This window comes from Crinia signifera, chromosome 2 (assembly GCF_055691185.1).
Source record: "Crinia signifera chromosome 2, ASM5569118v1, whole genome shotgun sequence".
NCBI classification, from domain to species: Eukaryota; Metazoa; Chordata; class Amphibia; order Anura; family Myobatrachidae; genus Crinia; species Crinia signifera.
Window position 1 is genome coordinate 204,813,325 of NC_139218.1, and position 16,657 is coordinate 204,829,981.

Below are 16,657 nucleotides of genomic sequence, written 5' to 3' on the forward strand. Positions count from 1 at the left end.
GTAGCAGCCAGCAAAAGCTCCGCCTCCGGGTTACTGGGGGACAATGTAGTATTCAGGGAAGGGCAGGTGCTATGCAAGATTAACAGGTCCAAAACGGATCAGAGGGGTAGGGGCCACTGGGTCACCCTTAACGCGCAGGCTGAAGCGGCCGTGTGTCCAGTGTCCTGGGCTAATAAATATATCTCCCGCAGGCCAGAGGCTGCCTTGCAGTTTTTGTCGCACGTCGACGGGCTACCACTGACCCGATTCCAGTTTTCTGCTGTGTTTCGGAGATGCCCGGTTGAGCTGGGTCTGCGGGAGCAGGATTTCGGAACGCATTCCTTCCGAATTGGGGCTGCTACTTGCGCAGCGGCGGCAGGATGTTCACCTTCTGCCATTCAAGCAGTTGGTAGGTGGAAATCCTCCGCATACAGGAGTTATGTAAGATTAGATAAGTTGGATAAGTAGTAGTTAAGCGCCTGTTGCGCCGGCTCAAAAACGATTGTTTACAATCGGTTCTGGAACGATAAGCGTTCCGGAATCGACGGTGTGAAGGGAATTTTTTATTTTTTCCTGCATTGTGAACTAATTCAATTGGCTGTCCCCTAAAGTTCACAGGAGGTTTTTTAAGTTTTTCACCTTCACTTGGGCCGTAGTCAATGCATTTCGTTGTATGTAAGTTCCATATGTTAACCGCTAGGTTTTTCTCTTTTTCAGCTTCCCCCCCTTCCCTCACGGCTCTAGGCAGGGTTTGGTTGGTAGGGCATTCTTTTATTTTTTGGGCTGCTAGGCATCCACTAGCCTCCAGTTCTCCAGTCCTGGAGAGGGCACTCAGTGTACAATGGTTTGGAATCAGGGGCCTACATTGGGATAGTTTATGGGAGCTTCTATCCGCCAAAGCCTGTAAAGGGGGCTGCCCGGATGTTCTGGTTGTGCATTTAGGAGGCAATGACCTGGTCAAAAGGACAGGCATTGAGCTCACCGTCAAGATCAAGACGGATTTGGTACGCCTGGCAGACCTCTGGCCAGGTGTGAGGATTGTGTGGTCCGACATAGTTCCCCGCCTTAATTGGCGGGGCTGCCGGAATGTGAAAGCAATCGAGAGGGCCAGGAGGAAGTTGAACCATGCAGTGTCTAGGCATGTGGTAGCTATGAGCGGCACGGCAGTTAGACATCCCACCATTGTTACAGATTCAGTAGAATTATACAGAACTGATGGTGTCCACCTTTCGGACGTAGGCATGGCCTTGTTCTTGCAGGACATTTAACTTAGTTTAGTTTAGTACAGTTAGCGTAGGGGTATTTGTTTAGGATGGCGGGGCCTGGGTACACGAGGTAACCCTACCGGGTTGGCGTGACCAGGCTGTGGCGGGAAGGCGCTCTCGACCAGCAAACAGGTGGGTTGTCAGGTGGTCGCTGTGCGGTATTGCCCCCCCTTTGCCAAGAAGGCGGGCGAGTCCCCAGTTCCGGCTGGGGGCGTTGGTCCTTCCTGGAAGGCCACGTCATGCAATAGAAGGGGGCGGTATGTCAGTCACAGTGCAGGCTGTACCCACAAGAAGGGGTGTGGTCATTGGGGGCGCTAAGGTCGCTACCATGGCACACCCGTGAGTGGGCTAGTCTCAAGTGCTTTCTTTGCCATCCCTTATTACAAATAGGGGTCATACCACTTAAATAAACATATATGACCTTTTAACCTTACGCAGTTGGTGTCAGTGTCTTTATTTATAGATAAGGTGTTTGGTGTCAGTTATTTCTAGGCATAAGTGTTAGAAAGGTATGAATAGCAACAACATAAGTCAATAGGCGCCTTAATCAGAGCGAGGGCCGCATAGGCTGGAGGGAATATAAGAGCCTTTGAGTTTGGTGTCCATAAGTAGATCAGATCAGCAGCAGCGTCAAGCCTATGGAAATAGCAGTGAGTGGCAGTTAGTTCTAGCCAATCAGGTAGCAGGAGAGGGCGGTAGCCAGTGAGGTTATATTAGTGGGCAAGAGACAGGAAATGAGCCTCTTTGAAGCTGGATCCCCACCCTCCCTACCCTTTTTCTCTGTGCTACCTGGCATACAGCCTTTTCACCAAATTTGGTTCGCTATTTTCATAGTTATAGTTAAAAAATGGCGAGAAGGCGCTCTCGACCAGCAAACAGGTGGGTTGTCAGGTGGTCGCTGTGCGGTATTGCCCCCCCTTTGCCAAGAAGGCGGGCGAGTCCCCAGTTCCGGCTGGGGGCGTTGGTCCTTCCTGGAAGGCCACGTCATGCAATAGAAGGGGGCGGTATGTCCGTCACAGTGCAGGCTGTACCCACAAGAAGGGGTGTGGTCATTGGGGGCGCTAAGGTCGCTACCATGGCACACCCGTGAGTGGGCTGGTCTCAAGCGCTTTCTTTGCCATCCCTTATTACAAATAGGGGTCATACCACTTAAATAAACATATATGACCTTTTAACCTTACGCAGTTGGTGTCAGTGTCTTTATTTATAGATAAGGTGTTTGGTGTCAGTTATTTCTAGGCATAAGTGTTAGAAAGGTATGAATAGCAACAACATAAGTCAATAGGCGCCTTATTGTACTGTGCGATGCCCGCAAGAGCGCAAATCGCATCGCACGCTGCTATTGCAGTGTGTATGGCCACCTTTAGGCACATAACCCAGCCCATTATTTAAAAAGTGTCTAAATTAATATAGAAAAAATCTACAATTATTAAAAAAAATTGTTATAAACATGTATAATAAAAGACTCACTGTTCTTTTGCTGTTTAACTCTTGTGCAGACCCTCCTTTTCTATCTGCGTAGGCAGGACGCGGAGGACGCCATTACACCCCTCTCGTGACTGAGGGGGAAAGGAGGGGAGAGAAGGAGGAGATGGAAGAAGAGGAGAGGAGATGTAGGGGGCGGAGTGTTGAGGACTGGCAGTGGCACTGGCACAGCACACTGAGAAGAGGGAAGGAAGGGCGGCGCTTCTGCTGTTCGTCATTTGTTTGACAGCTGACAGGCGCAGGTAGCAATGGGTAGGGGGTGGATGTCATCCAGGCATTCACAGACAGCACTTCATGTCTCAGCGCAAGTGTCCGTGAGGAAGAGGGGGCAGGTTGCAGGAGGAGGACAGTGTCTGCGCGGTGCAGGGAGCAGCTCTTTATACTGCCGCCCGCCCGCTGTCAGACAGGCACTGCGGGCGGCGTGCAGGAGGCAGTGACAGTGAGGGCTGAGGCAGATTTAGCAGAGCAGGGAGGGAGACAGCGCCTTTTCAGCATGGTGCCTCCCTGCTTTGCAGGAGCTGCTGAGTGGGTAGCGCCGGCCCTGGGTGTTGGCAGATACAATAATAACATTTAAAATAAGGTTGGATAGACATATTTTGGTGAAAAGACATCCAGGGGTACAATCAACAATCATAATTTGTTCAAAATTACACCAAAATGCACAATTCAGATTCCTCTAACCTAAGGTTGAAGTTGATGGATATAAACGTATGTCTTTTTTCAGCCTAAACTATTATGTAACTACTATGGAGCATATTAACCAATGCTCTATCATGGTTCATAAAATAAATGAGGGCACCACCATTTGGCATAACATAAACTGTTGGGCACAGATAATAAAAAAAAGGTATAATTTATGGCATACAGTAGCAACCTATTTTAGACTGCAGTTTAATCATATCTCCCATCAGTATGCTGTCCTAAACGTGTAATGGAATGTCCCATGGGTGGGGATGGGGAACACAGATGGAGGCAGGGGTGTAATTAGAAGTTTGTGGGCCCTATAGAAACATCTTGAAAGAGCCCCTGCCCCACCATTGTCACTATAGAGCCCCTAGGGGGGGGGCAGAAGAAAGAGTACAGAAAGTGACAAAGAGGATGCTGGAGAAAGCGAGATAGAGAACAGAGAGGAGCAAAGGTGAGAGGGGTGGTCAGGAGAGAAAGATCTTCATGGAATTAGAGGGAAAGAGTGAGGAGCAATAGAGAGAGAGAGAGAGAGGGCATGGGGGGAGAGAAACAGGAGAGAGGCAGGGGTGGAGGAGAGAGAGGGGAGAGAGAAGGGTAGGTATGGGCAGGAGTGAGAATGCCAGGGAAGAAAAATAAAGATCAAGAGTGAGTGGGAGTGTCAAGGAGGAGAGATAGAGAGAGTCAGGAACAGAGAAAGAGGGTGGTGGGAAAGGGAGAGGGAAGAAAGAGAGAAGGGGGAGTATGGGTAAAGAGAGTTGGAGAGCAAAGAAATAGAGAAAAAAGAGAGATATGGGGCAGAGAGAGAGAGAGATTTAGGGGGGTTTAATCAAGGGCGATATCCTTGGCAATATTGTCCATTTTCATGATGAAAAGAATTAGAATTTGAGTTATTAAATTTTTCTGACTTTCTGAAACACTATGAAAGTCAGAAAAGACATTGATTGGAGAATCCACATCTTTCTCTGCAGAAACGCTTGCTAATTTATTAATGTAGCCGCCATTTTTGTGAATTCAGGTTATTCTTTTCAAAGAGCCGAATCTGCATCGGTGAGAGTCCCGGCCGAAAACATCCGAGACTGAATAGGTCAGTGGTGGGTCTGAACCAACTGCCTGCCAGCCTGTAGTGGCCTTCAGTCATGTACTACTGGCTAGGCATGAAAGGCAGAAGCAGCATCAGCCTGGTCATCTACTTTTTCAACCAGAAGCCAGTGTTGCCCAGCATCACATAACAGGTAGGATGACCAGGCTCTGCAGCTCCTCTCATGGCCATAAGCACAAAGTTGGGGCTTCTTCCCCCAGCCCTGTCCGTACTTTGCCAACTGACAGTGTATGCTGGAAGGTCGCTGTGCCTGGCTTCCCTACATGTGGCTGACAATTGCCGTCTCCGCCTCCTGGACTGGGGCCCTGCAGGGAGAAAACTCTACAGCATGCAGAGACAGATGTGTGCTGCTGCCTGCACTGAAATACCACATCCTGGTGGGGTGCCCAACAGTCGGGATTCCGACAGTCAATACACCGATGTAGGAATCCCGACTTTTAAAACCCCAACACTCGTGGTCCCGATGGCCACCAGCTATTCTCATAAGTGGGGGTCCACGACCCCCATAGATGGAGAATAGAATAGGTGGCGTGTATAGCGAGCCACTGTGCCCGCAGTGTGGCAAGTGCAGCGAGCCCTCAAGGGGCTTCGTTGCACTCCCCCGCGGTCTGAGTCTGGGCAGTTGGGATCCCGACGTCAGGCTAAAGACAGTTGGGATCCCGACTGTTGGGTTCCTATAACACACCCATCCTGGAGGAACATCCCCCAGCCACACAAACAGCCCAAATAAGTAAGTGAAACGTGCATGGCTTCATGATGTGCGTGTGGCCTCATGAACTCTCTATGCTGTATATGTGTGTATGTGTGTGTGTGTGGGTTATTATTGATGATAGACAGGGGCATAACTAGAATAGTGAAATCTTCGTATGGTCCTCTTCTACCAACACCACCAGAGCTGTCAATATAATGCCCATTAGAGAAGAAAATAATGAGTGTAGTGAGAGACAAAGAGGGTGTCAGGGAATAAAAAAAAAAGTGGAATGAGAAAAATAGGGAGAGACTGGTGGTCAGCGAGATATAGAGGGATTCGTGGAAAAAGAAAATGAAATAAAGAGAGGAGCAAGATAGATTGTCAGATGGAGAGGTGGTAAGTGAGGGGGAGGAGAGAAATACTAGCAGGAGTGAAAAATAGAGTGGAGGAAGAGAGGTTGTGAGAGTGTTGATACTTAGGGCCAGATGTATCAAGCTTCAAAAGTGAGAGTGATAAAAAGCCAGCCAATCAGCTCTTAACTGTCGTGTTACAGGCTAGGTTTGAAAAATAAGATAGGAGCTGATTGGCTGGTTGTTCTTCTCTCTCCATTTTATCGCTTTTGAAGCTTGATACATCTGGCCCAAAAAGAGAGGATGTCATAGATTCAGAGAGAGAGTGAGGATGTCAGGAAGGAAAGTGGAGAGAGAGGATGTCAGGAAAAGAAAGAGAGAGAGGATTACAGAATGAGAAAGGTATAGAAAGAAGGGAGAAAGAGGGAGGGGCCAGATAGAGAAACCATATCAAGGGTGGAAAAAGAGTCAATTTTAGGGGGAGAGGGAGGGAGAGTGTCAAGGATGAATGGAAGAATGGACAGACACCACCGCAGATGGAGACACAATGGAGAAAGTAACCTATTTCTTTGTCATCCCATTAGTTGGAAGCAGAGTCTTATCGGACAGCCCCAACCCAGAATCCCGTTATCCATTGTCCCATTGTCCATTTACCATCAAAAGCTCAGTCAAGGGCTTTCCTTCCCGTAACTGAGCGGAGAGAGGTGCTGAAAATGTCTGCTAGTCTGCAATGGATGATTGCCAGGAACTGCTCTAGTTTCCTAATCAAAAGAAACAAGCAGGTGTATAACACTGAACCCAACAACCTGAAGGCCAGGAACTCCTTTCGCTACAATGGGCTTATCCACAGAAAAACTGTGGGCGTCCTATGAGAAAATCACCATCAACAAGAACTCCCGCACCACCCTTATCAGCTTGCGCAATATTGTTCGCAAGAATAATTACAATATGGCTGCTCTTCGCCGTGCCAGTGCTATCCTGAGGAGCCAGAAACCAGTGGTGGTGAAGAAGAAGCGTACCCGGGCCACCAAGACTGCATAAACTTCCTGCAGATTTCTGTAATAAAGCAATTGGACTAAAAAAAAAAAAACCCAGTCGAGGCAGCTTCTGAAGAGTAAGATTTGTGTTTTATATCTGGTTTGTCATGATGTCACCATTATACCTCTATGTGTACACACAAAGCTGTATTTACAAATGATATGTTGGACTGATTAAAACCTTATTTGGTAAAGGAGCAACGATATATTGGACGTGACCAAACAATGTGATAATATTGTTCAGCCGTTAGAAAGATTATGTGTACTCTCAATTTGGCAAGTTCTGGACTCAAGGGAAATTGGCAGTAGTATCGGAATTATTGGTGGTCGCTTCAGTGTGTACCCAACTTAAGTTGTTATGTGTACTGTTGTGTAAAGGGGTGTACACATAGTGCAATTTTGACTAGTCCTAAAGACAAGTCGGACCCAATTCTCATGTGAGCCATGTGATCCCTCCCCGGGATGCTCAAATACGATTTGGCACTTGATGTGCATTTTTTGATGTGCACCCGCAGCCCGGATGCAAGGTTGGACCTAATTTTATGTCCAGCCCAACCGACCTTGCATGCAATTTATCACATGTAAAACCGGGGAGCTGCAAAGGGCATTAAGGAGCAGCGGTGTGGGCGGCGGGTGCTGAGCACTAGCGGGTGTTCAGCAGGATGGGCAGCGGCAGGTATTAGAATTTTAACATAACCTGTCGGTACTTATGTAATATCTGGGCTCCCGTTTTTCTTATGAGACCGCGTCCCCTCGCGGGGCTCACTGCGCTCGCCACGCTTCGGGCACGGTGGCTCGCTGCGCTCGCCACACTATATAAAATCAACTCAATGCGTAGTTGGATAGTAGGGGTATGAAAAAATGGGGTGCATTTAACATGGGAGCCCAGATAATAAATAAGTACCAACCTGTCAAATGATTGGCTGGCCTCTGATTGGCTGAGAGAGAGAGCACTCAGCCAATCAGTGGACTCATTTCTGAGCAGCCGCTGATTGGCTAAGAGAGCCCTCAGCCAATCAGAGGCTGGCTAGTCTTTTGACAGATTATTTAAAAATTCTAATACCCGCCGCTGCCTGTCCTGCTGAACACACGCTAGCGATCAGCACCCGGATGTAAGGCCAGACATAATCGTATGTCCAGCCCGTCCAACCTCCTGATCCAGTCCGATGTGCACGGGACCGCGGATCGGATGTCACACACATGCGATTTTGAGCTGATCTCACTTGGTTTATCTGCCCAAAGTGCCAAAATTAGGTGATATCGGACCAAAATCGCATGGTGTATGGGCACCTTAAGAAACCACAGGGACTGAAATGGACAGACAGGTCAGCTCAGCTCAGCAGTCATCAATTCACCAGCACAGACCATCAACACGTACTTCTCTGGTTGTTCTGCATGAAGTGTTGCACCAATCACTGTGGAAGAGACGTATATTGAATTAAAGACACGCAAGATCCAATGCTGGAAAGATGACATTTTGCACTGATTAGGAATACAAGCCTGGCGGGAAAACAGAAGCCACAGCTTGAATCTTGGAAGTTTCGGTGGGCATAGAATGATTGCAATAAATAGAAATATAGACCAAATGCTTATTATAACATTATCCCAGTATCATATTCTTGTGTTTTTTTTATTTGTGTGGATTAAAACAGACCATAAAGCAGAGCTTTTATGGGATTGATTTTAGACAATATAATTCGATTTGCATGCAATTAAATTGTTTATTTGCATTTAAACTGAGTTGGATGGTGCTTTTTGGATCATAATAAGGCGCTACCTTTTTATGTAGCTAAATACAGAAACAATATCTGCTTAACAGCACTACCTAATGCAGCATCCCAGTACCAGTTGCATGCGGTCTCTCTCAGTCCATGTGGAGCTTTGCAGGGTCAGTGGTGGCAGTACACAGGTGAATGAATATAAGTCCTTCACAAAGTATAGATGGTGAGTGAGTTTATCCTGATGAGGATTTGGAGCCTGTTAGGATGGTATATGGCAAGGTGCAGTCCGGAAATACACCCTATGAATGCTTGAAAAGACACGCAGAGACCCCAAATGATTCTGGTGATGAGTTTTTATGTCATCCTTTGTGTGTGTAATTGTGTGTCTCTTGTTGTCATGTGTGTAGTGGGTTATAGGTAGTGTGTGCCCCCTGCTTCCCTGTGTGTAGTGTGCTGTATATATTGTGTGCCCCTCACTTTGCCAATTCTCTTTCTGGCACAGGGGACCAAAAATTCTATTTACGGCTCTGCACAGTAGTTTCCTTTAGTAGTGTCCATTAGTTACATTATACCATAAAGTAGTGTCCACTATTAGCATTACACCACAAAGTAGTGTCCTTTATTCACATTAAACCACACAATAGTGCCTCTTATACAAGTTACACCACATTAGAGCTCCTTATATATACTATACCATAATATATCTCCTCCTCTCTTTTTTCCCCATCAGTCCTCATCAGGCCTGGACTTCCCACAGGACAACCTTGGTGCCTTCCTAGGGTTTCAAAGAAGCCTGTGATATGGCACCATGAAATCTAACTCATCACAAAGGCTGTCTTTTAATTAAATGTTTCACAGAGGCTCAGACAAAATGGAGCTCAAGCCGGAATTAATATCACTAATACTGGCACTGAACTTTGATACTGTGCTTCTGTGAAACATTTCCACGTGGGACCACAGCATGAGGCTATGAAATCATGCAGACCCGCCCCATAATCCAAGATTTCCACTGTCTGCAGTGCATTAGATGGCCTGCTACCAGCCACAGCACGCCGGCAGCTGGCACTACCAGAACCATGGAACATTCTCTCCCACTTTGCCTGCAAGCTCATTCTCTGACCCCCTCAGAATATTCATGTGGAGCTTATACAGACTTCTCCCTCTATGTCTGCTTTCACACTTTACTTGTCAAAATTGATTGCTCATGTTATTGAGATCTCTCCAATATACTGTAATGTGTTGGTTATCTCTGTTGATAGAATATGATCTAAATCTATATGAAAAAACATAATGATTATCCACCTTTGATTTGTATTAGGAACCATGTTGTTGTAAAATAATGGGCACAGATGCTGCTATACTGCAAGTGGCAAGTTGTTTTTTTTTCTTTTGAGGGCTAATGTGTTTTATTTATTCATGTAGGGGGCCAATGTGTACTTGTAGGGGCTTGTTTTTAGGAATCAACTGAGGTAAATTCCCCACATCTCTACATGAAAAAATGTGGGTCAATATTTCAATACATGCTTTATTGAAACCTCAAAACATCTATTAGTTAATACACAGATAGATCTCAGGAAGGTTTTCTTCTTCTAAAAATGATCAGCAGAATATTAATTCACCCAGATTATCCCTCCAATAAGTATGCTCTAACGAATATGTGTATAAGAATCAGAGATGTGTTGGGTTTATGGGCTGATTCCCCAATGGCTATGTTGGGGGATTGTGAATATTAAACATGTTCAAAATCCTGAATCGGGTTTGTTCAAATTTTTGAATCTTCTGATGGACTGCTAATCATCGTTGGCTGCCGATTGGTGGTGCCAGTGGATCAGGGAATTGGGGTATTGTAATGTGAGATGTAAGGGGGCTTTAAAGTACAGCAGTAATAAGTACCATAAAACTATGACTCCTGTACCATTCCATGATATAATAAGATAGACACATTAACGGTAGTATAAGGTGCATCCACAAGTGTGGTTATACACTCATGGCAAGCTGGAACCTTAACAATAAATATGTCAGCTAGAACTGTGATCCCATATAGACACAAAATATACAAACATACTGTATATAGCCTAAAATTAACCCCAATCAAGATTCCAAATCAACAATAGGTGGGGCAATATAAATATGCAGTAAATATAAAGAAAGGGTAAAATTTACTCAATAATATAAAAAAATATTTACAATGTGCATATACTTAATAGGGAAAAATACACCACAAGGGATAGAGTCCAAAACAACAAATGTGCTAAACAGGTATAATCATTGGCGGATTCAGAGGGGGGGGCACCCGGGCACGTGTCCCCTGTCATTTTTGTAGCTGAGGACCAGGGCTTTCCAACGAGCCCAGCCCTGTGTCTCCAGCCCCCTGGGAACCAGAGATATCGCCTGGCAAAGCTGTAACGTTTTTCCCCTTAGGATAATATGGGACCCGTTAATTCCGACCCACACCCGGTTCCGACGGCTGCCAGTTCCTCCCCTGGCATCACAGAAGCTTATTCAATTCCAAATCGCTGGGCCTTCAATATGATACCAGGCTGGTCCATATCGGTTAATCGGTTTCAGAGATATTGCCGATAAACCGATTTTTTTTTATTTTTAAAATGTAATTTCATGGATGTTCATGTTCTTTGAGGGCAGATTACTCTGGAACCAAACGTTCCAGTTTCACTGGACCAAAATCATTCAAAGCCCACTCAAAAGTTCTTCAATATGATACTTGTCTCATGTAAATGGGTCAGTTGGTTCCGAAGCTATAACCGGTTAAATGAGATAACTGGTTAAAGGGGGGGAGGGGTGGTTTTATCTCCCCCTCACACCAGAAAATGCAGGGACTAGGCTGGAGTAAAAGGGGCCAACCTGGGAATGCATTTTCTGGTGTGAAAGGGGTATTATTTCAAATAGCCGGGACCTGAATACAGCCAGGTTCTGCCACTGTCAGTGGCTATCACTTCTGCCTGGCGGTGGCTATCCCCCATTGACCATGAGCATGAATTCTCCCTTGGCAATGAGCATGTAATCCCACATGGCAACAAGCATGGAACCTCTGGCAATGAGCATGGAACCCTTGGCAATGAGTATGTAGATAAGCAGCACTTATGTAGCATAATGTTTAATAGGCATTATGGTGTTTGGCATAATACATAATGGCGTGTAACTTAAGGTGTAATGGACATTATGGTGTAAATGTTTAATGCGCGCCTTTAACAATGTCCCTGTTTATGAAGCGTATTGTGAATTCTGGCTCAATCCGTGTGGCATTATGGGAATTTTGGCTCAATCAGTGTGGCATTATGTGAATTTTGGCTCAATCCGTGTGGCATTATGTGAATTTTGGCTCAATCCGTGTGGCATTATGTGAATTTTGGCTCAATCCCTGTGGCATTATGTGAATTTTGGTTCAATCCGTGTGGCATTATGTGAATTTTATACAACAGAAAAGGGGTGGAGAGCTGCGCTAATAAAAATATCAAGTACCATGGAAGAATACACTTACACAAAGGGGGTGTTTTTTATATTTTTACTGAATATATTAAATCGTAATTTAATTTTAAGAAAAAACAATTGTACATAAAAAATAGTATAAAAATTCATATACTTTCAAGTTGGCCACCTAAAGACATATATAGTGTTCATTCTAGCACCCGCTATCTTTGAAAACCCATGTAGTTCATCTTCCCTGCCTGGGGTGTCGCTGTCTGCTGTAGTGCTTCCAGCACAGTGTGGTCTGTGTATCGGCACTAATATGCAAACCAGACATGTGCTAGAAACACCACAGCAGACAGCGACACCCCATGCAAGGAAGAGGAACTGCTTGGGTTTTCAAAGATAGCGGGTGCTAGAATGAACACTAATATATCAATATACATTAGTACATAAAAATGCAATTCGATGAATTATAAACGTATACGTTTTATAGTTTGTACTACACCCTATAATTTGCAAAAAAAAGGAACAATAAAAGAAACAAATCCTGTCTCTATATTTTGGTACCACTTTAAATTTAGTGGTTATAGTGCAGTCACAGTTTGTGGTTATAATCTGGATTGAAAGTGTGAATGCAGACGCTGAATGCGCGTCTCTCACCTGCGCCTCCGTGCGCTGCCGGCTAGAAGATCTGAGTGTCCCTCCGGAGCAACGGTGGAGGGGAGCTGGCCAGGTGGATATTGTTGCTGGCTGCCGCTCTAACCCTCCGGACCCGTGCCGCTATTGATGTTATGGGCGGTGTCGTCTCTCTCACAGACGCTGGGTTCACTGGTGCATCATTGAAGTTCTCAGATGTGCCGGATGGAATATGCAGCGAGGTGGCAGGTGGAAATCGCCGGTGCAGGTGCCGTAATTTTTCTGCTAGTTTTGTAAGTTTGCAGGTACAGGTTCCACAAGGCTTTATGCACTGGGCAGGCTGGAAATTCTACCTCTAACGCGTTTCGCCCCTAACAGGGGGGGGGGCGAAACGCGTTAGAGGTAGAATTTCCAGCCTGCCCAGTGCATAAAGTATATGAATTTTTATACTATTTTTTATGTACAATTGTTTTTTCTTAAAATTAAAATACGATTTAATATATTCAGTAAAAATATAAAAAACACCCCCTTTGTGTAAGTGTATTCTTCCATGGTACTTGATATTTTTATTAACGCAGCTCTCCACCCCTTTTCTGTTGTATACATTTTTCCTCTGATTCTCAGCTGGTTATACTATATTTCCAGCTAGAGATCAGTTGCAGTGTACTCACACTTGTACACTCAGAGGGCTGCAGCTCTTATAGTATGTATTATTTATATATCACCAATTACTGTTTAAAAACACTTTTTTCTGTGCTATAAATTGCATATAGCGCCCTAATTTCGACACTACATAGTGTTGACCATTTTATTATGTGAATTTTGGCTCAGTCCATGTGGCATTATGTGAATTTTGACACAATCCATGTGGCATTATGTGAATTTTGGCTCAATCCATGTGGCATTATGTGAATTTTGGCTCATTCCATTTGGCATCATGTTTATGGAGCAAGTATAATGGAGTCTAGTATTTTGTTGCATAATGTGTAGAAGTTGTATATGGTGTGGTACACTACACTCAAGGACACGCCCCCTGTTGAGTGGCAACACCCCCTTTTCCGGCTCACTCACAACTACATCCTTCACTTTTGTCGCCATGGCGGGCCTGCATACTTTAAATGCCAGGGCCTATTTTTAATCCCATTCCCACCCTCTCTCTGCCGCTCTCTTACCATGTACACTGGCACCGCTAACACCGCCCCTCCCCCACCCAAACCCTCTTTTATCATGGTGCCCCCCCTCTGATTTTATCCTGGATCCGCCCCTGGGTATAATGTTCACCAAAGTGGCATTGGGTCCATCAAACACAAAAGTCCATAGAGACTCCATACATAACCAAAGTAGTGAGAAATATTCAAAGCCAAATGCATTCTGTTACTTGTAGTAGTCCAAACACACCAATGGTAAAATGTGCTTGGACCAGTTTGCATCAAGTCATAATGAAGTCCTTACATACCTAATTTCCATTAAATTTCCTGTTTGTTCATCATTCACATGGAGCTGGCCAATAGCAGTATATAAAAACTAGACAAATATATCACTATATTAATTTAGATTAAACCATTCCCAATTTTAAAAAGAAAAATGAAATGCTATAAATCCTAAATAGAAGAGTGTAAACATGACAACAAGCAAAAATATTAAATATGTGGAAAAATCCAGTGGGGCAGTGGCTTGTTCTGGCCAAGACAGTCCTGCCCTTCTGGTAAGATTGTAATTGATCTGCCACTGGCTATAATCACCGCATGTTCATGATGCCTAGTGCATATTGACGATCAGAGATGGTGGAGCAGCCAATCAGAGTTGGCGAACCAGCAGGGGGAGCCTTGCAAACACTTACCTAAATAGAAGAAAGAATCCCTGTGTCAGCCACCCGCTGCCCGGCTTGTCCCACAGCAGGGTCGGTGCAGACTGATGGTGCAGCTAACAATGGAATATAGTATACAAGCCACCAAGGGAAAGGAGGGTATAAGGAGAAGAGCAGTAATAACAGAATAAGAGAAGGCAATGTTAATGACACATGACATTAAAGAATTCAATACTGTAGAAAGCTATAAACTATAGTGAAAGTTAATAACATTGTTAGCTGCACCATCAGTCTGCATTTTTATGTTGTTTATATTTGTTAAATTCAGCATGGGACGAGCCGGGCGGTGCGGGCGGCTGACACGAGGGTTCTTTCTTCTATTCTGGTAATGTCTTGCATTGTCTTTGAAAACGGTATTAAATTACCAAAATGTCAGAACGCAACATGCTGGTGTGGTCTGCATTTTTTTATCCATAAGTCCTACGAGTGCCACCCTTATACCCTGGTACACCTTGTGCTATACAGTATTTCTAACTTGGAGGGCACCGAGGCAGTTGAAATTGTTTTGTGGAGTGCCGGACCCTGCCGACATACTATTTTACATATACAGGTCGAGTATCCCGTATCCGAATATCCGTTATCCGAATTATTCCGAAAACCAGACATTCCAGAAAGTGAAAAAAAAATTTTTTTTTTGCTAAAAACTCACTGGGGACATTTGTAACAGCATCACTGGGGACATGATATGTAACTGGCACTATATATGTGCAAGACAATGATTGCTTGGCATTCAAATTCAGTGCTGAGATAGTACACACATTTTGTTTCAAGTTTTGAAACCTTGTTTTTTGAACAAATAAAATATATTTGTGTGTATTTTATGTGGTAATAAAATATATTTGTGTGTATATTATGTGTTTATACAGCATAAATGCAAGATACTTCAAAATACATCATTGAAATATAAAAATATTCCGAAATACAGAATAATCCATTATCCAAAATTCTCCTGGTCCCGAGCATTTTGGATAAGGGATACTCAACCTGTATACAGGTTGAGTATTCCGTATCCGAGTATCCGTTATCCGAATTATTCCAAAAACCATACATTCAAGAAAGTGGGAATTTTTATTTTTTTTGCTAAAAACTTACTGGGGACAACTGTAACAGCACTACTGAGGACATGGTATGTAACTGGCACTAATGTGGAGATGGTACTACTGTATAACTGGTACTACTGGGGACATCTGTAACAGCACTACTGAGGTCATGGTATGTAACTGGCACTATATATATGTGCAAGAAAATGATTGCTTGCCATTCACATTCAGTGTATCAAATTTTGTTTCATTTTTTAAAACAAATAAAATATATTTGTGTGCATGTCATGTGGTTGATGTGTTTATACAGCATAAATGCAAGATACTTCAAAATACATCAATGAAATATTAAAATATTCCAAAATACGGAATAATCCGTTATCCAATATTCTGCTGGTCCCGAGCATTTTTGATAAGGAATACTCAACCTGTATATATATTATATACACTTGTCTATTTGTCCTGACGACGGGGGCTTGACCCCCGAAACGTAGACAGGCCTTTATAGTATGGATTAAAACTTGGACCATATTCTTCACCTTGCTCAGTCTCCGAGTGCCTTCGTATCCCCACTACATATATATATATATATATATATTTAATCCATGGAGGACCGGCACTCCCTCTGCTTAATCAAGCTTACGCTGGTGCCTTCACAGCTCGTGGTTGAGCATGTCATAGAAGTAGCGGGTGGTGCGGCACTCAGATCTGTCAACATGCAAAAAAGACGACAGGACACTGTCGGTGTGTCAACGTTTCAGTGCTTTAATCGGCACTATCATCAGGATGATGATAGTGCCGATTAAAGCACTGAAACGTTGACACACCGACAGTGTCCTGTCGTCTTTTTTGCATGTTGACAGATCTGAGTGCCGCACCACCCGCTACTTCTATATATATATTTATATATATATTTATAATGGGGGTACTATAAAGTTTTTAAGTTGGCCGGGTGAAGATATAATGTAATTTTGGCACATATACAGTACATTTTATGTACTGTAGCATAAAAACTTTATAGTACCCCTGATACTGAAGAAACGTGGTGCTAGTCAGATGGGCAATGCGCTGCTTTGTCTTTGGATGCAGCATCTGAGCATCTGATCATGCAAGCACGCAGAAGTCTATTTACTCAAGACACCTTTTTCTGCATTTACATACTTACGTACCGCAGCTGCATCTTGCTGTACAAACTGTATCCATCTCTGAATCAGGCCCTACCAGTGGTGTAAGTTCTTTCCAGTTGCCCGGAGGCAAGATATATATTGGTGCCCCACCCCCCACACACACAATCCTACAGTGACGTGCGGTGAGCTTAGTGGCTGGTGAGGCACCCGGCCAACACCACACACCATAATGCCCATTACACAT

General features: G+C 44.3%; 1 pseudogene across 1 annotated transcript; it reads left to right on the plus strand.

Moving 5' to 3' along the window:
* The first annotated feature begins 5,143 nt into the window (after positions 1 to 5,143).
* LOC146058950 (large ribosomal subunit protein eL28 pseudogene) lies at positions 5,144 to 6,640 on the plus strand (annotated as a pseudogene). The gene is made up of 2 exons (XR_014470058.1): positions 5,144 to 5,245; positions 6,141 to 6,640. The product of XR_014470058.1 is annotated as a large ribosomal subunit protein eL28 pseudogene (transcript).
* Positions 6,641 to 16,657: the final 10,017 nt, after the last annotated feature.